We start from the raw sequence: 12,821 nt of genomic DNA on the forward strand, positions 1-12,821 counted from the left end.
GCCACCCTCCTGTGGAAGGTATCTTTTCAGCTTTATACCGGCTAGCACTTGTATTTCAATGCCTTAGAAAGCCTCGAGCAGCCTTGAGAGGTAGCACGGGCGATCTAGCATTTTAGTAGCTCTAAAATCGGTACCTGAATCAGCTGCAGAGCAAATACCATCAGCAGAAGCAAAGAGGGAGAAATATAGCTCCCTGCTCGCTCAATTCCCTGCAGTTAGAAGCTTTCAAATGAGACAGACAACCAGAGATGTTCACAGGAAAGTAGCTGAGCTGAGAGAGAGCGCGGAGCCTCCCCTCAACCATCTTTTATTAGGAGAAGGGGAAAGGGGAGGACTGGGGGTGGACCCGGGGTGACCGGCCAATCAGACACTGCTGAAGAGTCTGAGTTACATTTGGCTTTGCCCGCGCTTGGAACAAAGGAGCTCGGAGCACATGGGCAGAGCACGTGTCTTTGGGAGGGAGAGGGGAAGCTCAGAACAGGCAGCAACACCCTTCTGAGTCTTTAAAGGTCCAAACAGATTCTGTGGAACATCTTAAGGAAGACAGGACTCTCTGGGCATGCTTTGTGGGGAAACTGAGGCAGGAGAGGGTTTAATTTCTTCCCTCTCCCTTTTCCTTCCCCCCTCAGCATCAGAGAGGAGTTGTAGGGAAAGGGAATTGTATAGGGAAACCATGGGGTGAAAAATGGATTAGGAATAAACTGGGGATGGGGTAAATTTAGGAAAGGGCTCATACTGGGTATAGGGTAAACGGGAAAGTAGGTTGTGGGTGGGGAAGTTGCTGGGATGGATATTGTTTATAATTTTGTGCATAACGGCTGCCTTTGACTGGAATACCTCCAGGCCCAGTAACATTTGCTGCTTGGAAACCCTTCTTTCCTTGAACTATATCAAATTGTACAACTTCCCCATCTCCTACATTTTGCAGGTAATTTTTAGGGTTATTCCTTTTAATGGCAGTTCTATGGATGAATAAGTCTTCCCCTGTATCATCTCATGTTATAAATCCATAGTTGTTTTTACATTGTACCATTTCACAGTTCCTGTGATTTTGTTGCTACAACTTCTCCTATCGCATGCTTGAGTGTTTGTCGTGGCTGCTTGTCCCACATGGCTGCTGCCTCGCCATCTCCAATGTCCCGGCCAGGCCCCTGCGTTGCGGCTGCTCCGCGCCCTCTGAGCGGCGCTGCTCCAGCGCGTGTCTGGGCTCTGCGCGGCCCCGCGTTGCCATCGCCGCCGGCCTCCGCCCATGCGCCGCCCCTCTTGGTCAGGCGTTCACGGGGCTCGCTCCACCACGCGCTGCGTGGGGCCAGACAGTCACTGCCGGGTCACCCCGCTCCCGCCGCACCTCGCTCTGCTGCCGACACTGCAGCTCGCGCCGCTCCGCCCGCGCACAGGAACTGCCTCGCTGCTGCTCACAGAGCGCTCAGTCCATGTAGCCTGGGTCACACAGACTCTGAGGCAGGCTTCCCTTCGCCAAGACACAGCTGACATTGCTCAACAGTCTTGGTAATTAAATAATATTCACGAAAATAGTCTTCCATCGGCACATATTTTGACTCAAAAATTAACTGTGTCCAAACAGTATTCCAAAAACCTCTGGTAAGAATTAAATCCCAAGAAACATAGAAAAAGTTCTTAAACAACCATGCCAGGAAGTGTTTCAGTTCTTTTTGAGCTTGAATCAAGCTAAAATTTACAAATTGTTGTTCAAGAATCTTTTCAAGTTTAAGATAAATGTCCATATGCAGCTCGGAGAGCCAAGAGTCTTCCCACGGTTCCTCCATAATTTAGAGAGAATATCCAAACCAAGGTGAGAAGAGAAAGATCTAGAGTGGTTTTTACTCATGAATTTTCTGTCCTTAGGGATCGGTGTCTTGCCAGCATTTCTCTACCATTTGTTACAGTGGGGATACTGCAACACGCGTATCAAACAACGAGGCCAGTGGAAAAGAAATATATAAGGACCGATTCTTGATAGATGTTTCAGAGAGATGTTTATTTCTCCAGCCGCATGGCCGGAGGTCTGCCGAGGAACTGCTCAATCATGGGACCCGAGGGTTCTTGCCCGTTCAAAACAACCAATGGGGAATGAGGCTGACCAGGGGCGAGGGAAACCCCATGTCTCCCCCCCAGGGCCCCTCTCCCAGGACCCCACGGCAGGGGGAGGGCCCCAACATAAATGGACCAATTTGTTAACACATTCTTCACACACTTAATGGGTATATAAGGCAATTATAAACATAATTGAAATTCAAAACAAAATTCAAATCCATATTCTTTGCTCAGTCTGATCATGGCAATTCATGCGTAAAATCATAGACTCATAAGATGGTTTGATTTGGAAGGTATCTTTGAAGTTCGTCTAATTCCAACCTCACTGCTGTGGGCAAGGACATCTTTCACTAGATTATGTGGCTAAAGGCCCTGTCTAACTGATTATATCTGAATTTTTTAGCTTATTTTAGCAATGAAAAAAAGAAAAAGTAGATGAATACTAATTAAAGCTACAAGAGTGGACATCATATGTCTCTGACTGCAGCTGCTAGAAAGGCAGTGAATGTTCCAATTGTTTCCACTAAAAAGTTATTCACACAAAGCAGGACAATCCTTCCTCTGAAGTGGAAATGGAAAAGAAAAACTGAAACAAATGACAAACCTAACCCAAAAACAATAGCCCCAAACCACCTGCCTCTTCTAAAATTAATATTGAACATACTTCTACGAAGATATGTCACAATTCACTTACTGGAGCTGTGCCCTGCACACAAAGCTCTGGCTAAAGCTCTATGGCTTAGGTTTAGAGCAGTTCAGAATAGCTATAAAAATGGCCTTTTCTGGACCTAAAAGAATTGATGCGCAAATCAGCATAACTTCTCCCTCTTGTTGTGGCATCATTGTCTTACCTGGGACATAGCTTTTATTCAGATGGAATATTTTGAGGCAGCTGCTGGAGGGTGTATGTCTCTAGCTATTTGGAATGCTTTTACTTATCTTACATGTTTGGAAGGTTATTAAATTATATAAATATTTGCATCTCTGAAGCAGTGCCATCATTTTACAGATAAGACACATTTTGTCCTGCTGTCTGTGTTCCCTGGTTTAACCTCTAGACTATAGGAATTTTCAGAGCACTCCCTGTCAGTGATATCAACGGGAAATTAAACCAACCAGTACTCCTTGGCTGGAATACTAAATTAAGCAAATTCTTGTAAAAGGCCTATATATACACTGGAAGGCACAGAAAATTCTCTAATTTTTCTAGTTTATGGTCATGTCTCATACATAGTGTAAACTCAGTGGTACTGACCACAGAGTAATGTCCTAGAGATCTGTTAGTAGTACAGAATGCTTTGCTGAACCTAAAATTAAATTCCCGGTTTGTCAAAATTCAAACCCAGCTTCTATTTCCCAGGATATTTTTCATTCATTTATGAAATTTATGGTGAAAATATAGTCATAGTTTTAGTCTTACAAAATATAAATACCAAACGACCCCACTTCCACAATTTCATTTTCAATTAATAAATTACAATGCCATTACGGAAGGAAAATGTTAATTCATTTTTTACATAATACAGTGGATTTTTTTCAATTAGTGCCAGACAGAATTTCTAAGAAAAGGATAAGAAAGTTGTTATCACACTGGAGTCTTCTCTTTTCTCTTATTTATTACCCTGAGAAAACACTTCAGGAGCATAATGTAAAATCCTTAATCAAGATGCCATCTTTGATTATTTGCTGGGAAAGACAAGAGCACCATCTTCTTTCTGTGTTGACTATGTCACTTCTCCTACCTTTTATTATTACTTGCCTAATTTGCATACATACATGAAGGCACAGGCTGCAATCACAGCCTTTTTGTGCCAAGTCTTTTACAAGCAAAATAGAAATGTGTCTTTGCAAAAGTTCCTGCAACTTCTTTTATAGTAAAAGGACAGAAATAGGTGTGATTCAACTAATCTTAAAATAGGTATGTTAAATTACTCCCTCAAATTACCTGTTTCTCTCCTCTGGCTATAAAAGGAGACTGGTTGATTAGCTTAGGTAGAGACACCCACAGCACAGATTTCAGCACTTAGATAAGATTATTTTTACCCTTAGCCACAGATTTCCAAGGCTTCTTCCACCTCACAGCCATAACTCAGGTTACAGATGATTTATTCCCTGCCCTTCGAATATAGCCTAACATATCATTACAAGATAACTGTTTCCTGCTGGTATAGAAAGCTTGGTGAAATAAGGTTTGTTAGAAAGCTAATATATAAATCATGCAAGACACACTCCCCAGGGCAGAGCTATTATTACCTCTAGCTGGTAAGAGTATATATACATATGTTCTAATGAATTAATATTGACTTCTTAATTAACAACTGTTATTTAAACCAACATCTAACTGTCAACTATAGATCTCAGGATACTTAAATCCTAATTTTTAAGATGTTCTGCATCCCATAGTCACTATGAAATCCTGACCACCTGTATTCTCAAGGACCCATCACTCCCTGCAGCATGTCTGTAATCCATAATGATTTGCCAAGCAGAACACTGGGATATAATCCACCATCCGTAAGTTTGGTTTTTTTTTTAAGAAAGTCTTAAATGTAGTCCCCATACAAAAATACAGTTGCCCCTTCCTGAAATCATAATAATTTAGCTCCTACTAGACGCCAGTCTTTCATTTTGAATGCTGCTGACACTTTATTATCACCTTGGTTATGTAACAAATTCTTTATTGCAGAATTACCTGCTAAATATGAAAGTAAGATAGAAGAGGCTGAGATAAATGAAAATCACAATAAATGATCTTGTTACTGGGGAGCCCCTCCAACACCTGGATACAGGCATGCTGCATGCTCCTTCATATAATCCCTCACTCCCTTCCGCATTTTAGATCCATAGATCATCCCTTAACTGGTGATTCACAGCCTTCAACAAAGATGCCTGTGCCCTTTCTTTTAGGAGTTTAACTATTTAAAAAATGTAAAAAGCAGCTTTTAGAAAAACAGGAAGATGGCAGCAGAAAGGAGCCTATGACACCAAGTTAGGCAGGAGTGTTGATCTGCTGGAGGGTAGAAAGGCTCCACAAAGCGATCTATTCAGGCTGGATCAATGGACTTCAACTGCATTGAAGTTGTGAGGTGGGAGTTCCTCTTTTCTCCCAGGTAACAAGTGGTAGCACAAACAGAATGGCTTCAAGTTGAGCCAGGGGAGGTTCAGATTGTATATTAGGAAAAAATTCTTCACAGAAAGGTTTGCCAAGCACTGGAAGAGTCTGCCCAGGGAACTGGTTGTGTCATCACCCCTGGAGGTATTTAAAAGACACGTGGATGTGGCACTGAGGGACATGATTTAGTGGTGGACTTGGGTCATCTCAGGAGGCTTTCCCAAACTAAATGATTCTATGAAAACATTCCGTTTTCTACCTCTTGCTTAGCTAACATAAATCCAGCACATGAGCCTCTTTTGCAGAATCTTTTAGTGTTTTCTAGACCCCTTTTCAGTGTGTCCTATTGCCTCTGATATATCCTTCCTCAAGGGAATATGAGTTGTTAGAGCTGCCAGTTACACATGATACTGCTCTGAATTCACACTGAATTCAAATGATGCAGGACAAACTTTCAGTTTATCTATCATATCTCTAGAAAGACAATATACCTGTTGTCATGGTTTGACACTGGCCCCGCACCAGGCACCCACAAGAGCCACTCGCTCACTCTCCCATGCCACAGCTGGGCAGAGGAGAGAAAACAGAAAAAAAAATAATGAACGCTTCATGAGTGAGATATGGACCGGGAGAAGCACTTCAAGGGTGAAACAGGCTCAACTTAAGTTGCAAAGTGAATTTACTACTAACAGAATCAGAGGAGGATAATGAGAAGTAAAACAAGACCTTAGAACACCTTCCCTCCCCAGCCCCTCCCTCCTTCCCACAGATAGCTCAGGGAGACAGGGCATGGGGGTCTAGTCAGTTCATCACCGAGATTTCCTTCCGCTGCTCCGGGAGAGGAGTCCTCCCCTGTGAGGCTGTGGGGTCCCTCCCACGGGAGACAGTTCTCTGTGAACTTCCCCGGCGTGGCTCCATTCTCAGGAGCAGCAGCCACACCGCCCCTGCTGCAGCCTGAGCCCCTCCCACGGGCACACAGCCCTCCCAAAACTGCTGTGCCATGGCTCTCTCTTTCCACGGGGTGCAGTGCTCCAAGGCCAGGCTGCTCCAGCCTGGGAGCAGGGCCCTCTCTCTCCACCGGGTCTCCCACTGATCACAGCCTCTTCCAGGCATCCACCCGCTCCGGCACGGACACCTCCCCCACGGGCTGTGGGTGGATCTCTGCATCCCCCGTGGATCCCCACGGGCTGTGGGTGGATCTCTGCATCCCCCGTGGATCCCCAGGGGCTGTGGGTGGATCTCTGCATCCCCCATGGACCCAGGGGCTGCAGGGGCACAGCTGCTTCACCATGAGCTGCACCACGGCCTGCAGAGGCACCTCGGCTCCGGCGCCGGGAGCACCTCCTGTCCCTCCTTCTCCACTGACCTTGGTGCCGCCAGGTTGTTTTCCCTCACATGTTCTCACCTCCTCCTCTTCTCTGACTAGAATCCAAAATCCTGTGACTTTGTTTTGATTTTCTTCTTAAATCTGTCATCACAGAGGCGTTACCAACCTCTCTCATTGGCCCAGTTTTGGCCAGCAGCATTTCCATCTTCAGAGCCATCAGAGATTGGCTCTGCTGGACATGGTGGGAAGCTTCCAGCAGCTTCCTCACAGGAGCCATCTTTCTGGGCCCCCTGCTACCCAAAATCAGGCTGTGCCAAACCAATACACCCATTCTTCAATCTTAACCTGCTTAAATCTGCTGCACCAACATTCCAGGCACTTGAAGCTCACAGGAATTTACAGCTCCATGAACCACTAGGACAAACCCTGGTTTTGGCTCTGATGACAAACTTCAAGGAGCTTTGCTGATAAAACAGAGTTGTCTCCTGCACAGAATTCTGGGTACATTTTCTGTTTTTTTTTCCTCTTGTGATATATATATAAAATTTTTATATGTTAGTTTGTAGCAGTCAATTGTCAAGATTTGCATAATTTGTTTCAAGCTGTCCATTTTTATCACCTTTTTGGCACTCAGTGAAGAGGTAATATTAGATCTTATTGCAGACTTTAAGCTGTGATATGTTATTTAGTTTGCCCATTTTGATATCCTAGTTTCAAGTACCTTTCTATTAAAACTTTAGTGTTCCAGACTGAACAAAAAAATTAATAAAAACCAAACCTATACTAATAAGCAGTGACTTCTGAAAATTTAGGGTCTGAAATCAAGAAACCAGGGTTGAATATGCCTCGTGTAGTGAGTCGCAAATCTGCTTTTAAGAAAGTTCGAAAACCCAGTTGCTGAATGTTGAAAATACACGTTCTTTGGCAGAGCAACACTCATGCAGACCCTCCAGGGCTAAAATAAGCCTACTTGGAAAGTGCAAAGACAACATTTTTCAGGCATGAACTCATTCAGTGCATAATCATTTTCATATTTAAATTTTTGAAGAGACTTGTTTTAGTTTTGAAATATTATGTTTAGCATATTTATATTTAGAATAAATTGGGATGTTATATTTCTAAAGGAGAAACCATAATTTTAAAATTCCTTGATCAAAAAGTTCAGGATGTTTTCTCCCTCAGTGTGACTTTTGATTGAAGGTGCACATTTCTGAGATGAATCCTTTATCTTAAACTTGCCTTTTGACATTTTGAATTAGCCTCACGGAAAGAATTATATAAAACTACCTCTCTACCCATACACAGATTCAGTGATGATAAAAGCAAGATGTCTTATTAATTTCCTTTTACGAAGGATCCTGTTGTGGTAGCTAAATCCACTTTACACCCTCCAAGTTGCCCTAAAAGTGGTCTCTCCTTACAACACTGTGCTAGAAAGTTCTCTCTTTGTCTGGATTCTGCTGGTCGCTGGTCCTCTCCCCCCTCCCATCCCTTTTCCCATTGGCCTCTGTTATGTCATTCAACCTTGCCTCTGCCCCCTAGCCCTCAGACTATAGGTTTTGGATGCTCTGCCTGCCTGTGGGAGTTTTTGGGATAAAACTGGCACAGGCTTTCAGTTTGGCGGTTCTTCTTGCCTCTGCTCTCTTCGGGTGTGTTGTCATTAAGCACCTCTGAATAGCACGCAGAGAACGTTCGTGCACAGACTGTGTGTGTGAGCGGCTGTTCACGACCACCTGCGAAGGTGAGATTGTGTACACACGTAGGTGCCAGGAGAATGCCACCTAAGCGGTCCATGAGAGACCCAGTAGGGACAAATGTGGCATCAATCCACTGAAGCCCTCACTTCATTAGGATCCTAACATAAATATAGTCTCTTATCACTGATTTGTTCTATAAACCATGGTTCATTTCTCAGACTTGCTGAAATTTGAGACAATAGAATAACTGACCTGCGTGGGATCAGCAGAAAGTTTTCTTAAATGATTAATGCTTTGTTAAAACAAACAGAATCTATTTTTGTAGTGTTTATTTCTGTTTCTAAACTCATTGCTAGTTGCCTAAGAGCCTTGTATAGTCAGAGAATTCATATCTGAAAAGAATTCTGTTCTTTGGAAATTTGTGTGAGCAAATATTAATTTGTTGTGTTTATATAGGTCTGTAGCTGACATTCCATATATTTATTCCAAATATTAATTCAGGAAGCAAAATTCTCTGAGTAAAGTACGGGACATTACAATAGGACACCAGATAATTTTTCATCAGTGCAGAAAAGAAGGAAAGTGTTGTCTGGGTGGAATTTATCTTCTGAATTGGTGTAAATGACTCTCCAATGTTTAGAGCAGTACTGGATTTTAAAGGAATCTCAAGACTGAACCTTACATCAGAGTGAAGGCAGCAAGAATCACTGTGTGGGGAAATTTAAGGCACGTAAGTGAACCTGGAAAAATAGAGAGCTTTGTGAAGGCCAGATCACACTGGAGTGGTAGGTCTGAAACAGCTGCACGGCTGATTTAATGCCAAAGCTGAAGTTCATCCTTGGGCCCAAGCAGCAGGAATGCTGTGTTGGCTCTCTGCATATGAACAGTTGGATTCTGTCTCAGCCAGGCCTTCAGGTGGCCACTGATGTTGAAGTTTTGTGTTTCAGACTCACTGTCCAGGGGAAGAGACTCATGGCATGTGCTGGTGCTTGCAGACCCTTCCCAGTTTTGGCTTTCCACACTGACCAGGTCTCAGTTTTGGGTTGGGATGCTGTTCAGCATCTCCAACATTGTGGGGTCTACACCATTTTCATCTGAGTGATCTGCCCCAGCTTCTGGAGGGGGAAAGTGAGGGTTTCCAGCTTAGCTGACAGTCTACCATGGAAATTCTTGTAGCCACAAATACTCTTCAGCTTCCATCCTTTGAGGCATTTATGAAAGGTGTTGACTGGAAGACGGTTGAGACATGCACACAAGTATCACATCAGTCAGAAAGATCTTCTCTTTACTCCTTTTCATTATTTTTTTCTCTGTTTCTTTCTCCTTTTCTCTTGGAATATCATGGAATTAGTTCTGTTTAGATTGTGAATCAACAATTCTTAAAATGTCTGACCATAGGATCATAGAATGGTTTGGGTTGGAAGGGACCTAAAGATCACCTTGCTCCAACCCATTTGCAATGGGCAGGGACACCTTCCACTAGACCAGGTTGCTCAGGGCCCCATCCACCCTGATCTTGAATGTTTCCAGGGATGGGGTCATCTCTTATGACCTCACAGCTGAAGTTTTCTAAGACAATTTATCCCCAAAACATCTTCTCTCACAGTGAAGTCCCTTCTGGATAAAATTTGTATTTATAAGGTATGCTTTATTTTATATAGAAAATGCATATTTATTTTCAGATTACTTTTAATAAGCTTTGAAAACAAACCCATGTGTTTCCTAAAGCATAAATTTCTACCCCTTTTCCTCATACTTCAAAAACAGTAACCTTACCTTCACTTAATGGAGGAAGAAATTACCTTTCAAAAAGTTATTGAAACTAATGACTGCAATTTCATACTGTTCCACAAGTCATGGTGCTGTTTCTCCTTGCTCTAATGAGCAACTAACTGCAACTGTTTGTTTTGACTCCATTAAGAAGCCATTTACAAGAAAAGGTTTCTGTTTAATAATCGAAGCAGAATTCTTTCACTGGGAACTGCTCTGAGATAGTCAAACATTAACGAGGAGATTAAGATCAACCCTTGTTTATTAAAAACAGGCAAAACCAGTTAATTATGGAGCATATCAGAAATGCAAAAACCCCTTCAAATTATGTCTTAGGTGCAAGGTAGCCACAAACTTAATTTAATTAAATATAATTTAATTTATAGGAAAAGGAGTTCAGTGTGGATTATCATGAACTTGTATAGTTCAGACAGAGGTGACAGCAATGTTCTTTGCTTTAGGGACATGGGTTAGTGGTGGACTTTATTGTGTTAGGTTAATGGTGGGACACAATCTTAGAGATCTTTTCTAACCTAAATGATTATATTTATACATGATTTTCTGATGGTCCCACTTTTTTATTTTTCTTTGCATACCACAATTGAAATTGTGCTTCTTCTTGTCACCTAAAGTCAGGTATTCCATTTTATGACAAAGCATAAGGTTGTGGGTACATGAAACACCTTTACATCACCAATAAAAAGAGTTAATGTGTAATGGCAATCACAGCTACTTTTTCCTGACTTGTCTGGAAAAAATATTGTATTTTATCTCCCCTGCCTTTTATGAGAAAAATTAAGAAAGAACCACATTCCTGGCTGTCCTTGGCTTTCTGGACTTTTAAACAATAACCCAATTTAATTGACTAAAATTAGATGGAAGACTTCTACAGTCTAATAAAGATTAGCATAGCTGGTGATAATTTTTTCTTACACACTTTGTATTACTTGTAATTACATTTTCAGGTCAAGTTTTCAAAAACATTTGTCTATTTAGAGTGTTGAGAATTGGTAATGTGGTACTTCTGGGTGGAGTAAAAAGGAGATCAGGACACAACAGTCCTGAGTAATTTCTTTAGTTATATGCCATGCAAAATACTTTTTTTCTTAATGTTCACCCAGCAAAACAATTTCCTTGGCCTGTAAGGTAAACAAGTAGGCAAGCTGGTAGCAAACAAGTATCCCTGGTGGCACTACATGGGAGTGAGGCATAGTGGGTTGAAAACTTACAAAAAAACCCAATTGCAACTTTCACTACTAAAGAATATTCTCTCTCAAAACAGTCATGCATTCAAGTGGTGTGTAGACTACTGCAAAACACTGCAGATGAAATGGAAATTTATATTCTTTCTGAGACTGGGTTTATCAGGCATCTTCAACAATGTAATTCACCCTCATATCCTCTGTTGGCAATAATGCTGCCAAGATTTATCCCATGCATACCATGTTCTTTAACTAGTCTTCTTCTGTACTGCTCTGGTCTCCATTTTCCCCTCTTTCATACAGTGCAGCAAATGAAAATAAAACAGCTAATCCTAACTGTTTCTTAGCAGTGCTCTTTCTCCCAGTGTTTTGAGGAATGATCTTGCATGCTTAAGGGAAAAAAAAATGTTTTAAATACAGGTTTTTAAGAAAAACTCCTGCAGTCTTTCAGCTTGTGCCTGTAGCCTGGAAATCAGTGAATGACTGCATATTTATTACTTCTATGAATCCTTGCCCCAAAATTTATACAGTAGCTTAAAATCTTATGGAAGACACTTAGTGGGTCATATGACAACTCAGCCAAGGAGCTAATTATACAAATTATAATTGTGAGATGGCATATTCACCTTCCCTGCTCCTCTAGCTGTTCGTGCTTGGATCCCACAGGCTCAGCCCACTGTATGCTGCAGGCAGATACCATCACATGGTGATGTTAACAAGCCAAGCTGCTGAGGAGCATCTGAGGCCAAAGCCCCATAAATCCACTCAGAAAGGCATTTCTAGAGTTTAACTTCAGGATATGTCTGCACTAACGCAGCCCTGTAGGAGGGGTGCTGAGGGCAATGGAGTTTGTGCTGTTACAAGCTGCACATGAATGAGCAGAGAGCGTAATTTGTTCTTCACAAGCCCAAATCAGGCTTCAGTCATGGTATCTATTAAAAGCAGGAGGCTAAATTTTGTGGGGGTACAAAACCTGCATGACAGCAACTGAAGACTGTACACAACAAGCCTTGTTCCCTCTCTCCTTTTCATTGCTCAAAAATGAGGACCTTAATCTGGAATATAAGTCCTACGAGGAGCAGCTGAGGGAGCTGGGGTGGTTTGGTCTGAAGAAAAGACTCAGGGAGACCTTATCATTCTCTACAGCACCCTGAAAGGAGGTGAGGGTCAGTCTCTTCTCCCCGACAAGTTGTGATAGAACAATGGGAAATTACCTCAAATTGAGTCAGGGGTGTTTCAGGTTGAATATAAGGAAAAAATTTCTTCCCTGGAAGAGTGCGTAAGCATTGGAACAAGCTCCCTGGGGAAGTGGTGGGGTCACCATCCCTGCAAGTGTTCAAAAAACAAGTAGAAGTGTCACTCCACTGCATGGTTTAGTGGGCATGGTGGTATTCGGACCTAAGGTTGGACTTGATCTTGGAGGTCTTTTCCAAAATTTATGATTGCATGATTCTGTGAAAATTCACCAGCCACCAGTCTTGTCTTGTCCATAAGGAAACACACCTTGTTAAAAATGCTCAGGAGTATGAATGAAATGTATATGTTTTTATGAATATATTTATGTTCACAGCATATTCCTGTTCATGCACCCTGACTCAATGCAAGCTAACAGTCAGCCTTTTAGGACATGAGTGACCACACCACAGGGGCTCCTGGGC

The 12,821-nt window shown here is 42.3% G+C and overlaps 1 protein-coding gene across 7 annotated transcripts in view; it reads right to left on the reverse strand.

The window, feature by feature from the left end:
* FAM135B (family with sequence similarity 135 member B) overlaps nt 1-12,821 on the reverse strand; it is a 271,095-nt gene that overhangs the window by 96,772 nt on the left and 161,502 nt on the right. The window lies entirely within an intron of this gene.

This window comes from Corvus cornix, chromosome 2, assembly GCF_000738735.6.
Source record: "Corvus cornix cornix isolate S_Up_H32 chromosome 2, ASM73873v5, whole genome shotgun sequence".
Classification (NCBI taxonomy): Eukaryota; Metazoa; Chordata; class Aves; order Passeriformes; family Corvidae; genus Corvus; species Corvus cornix.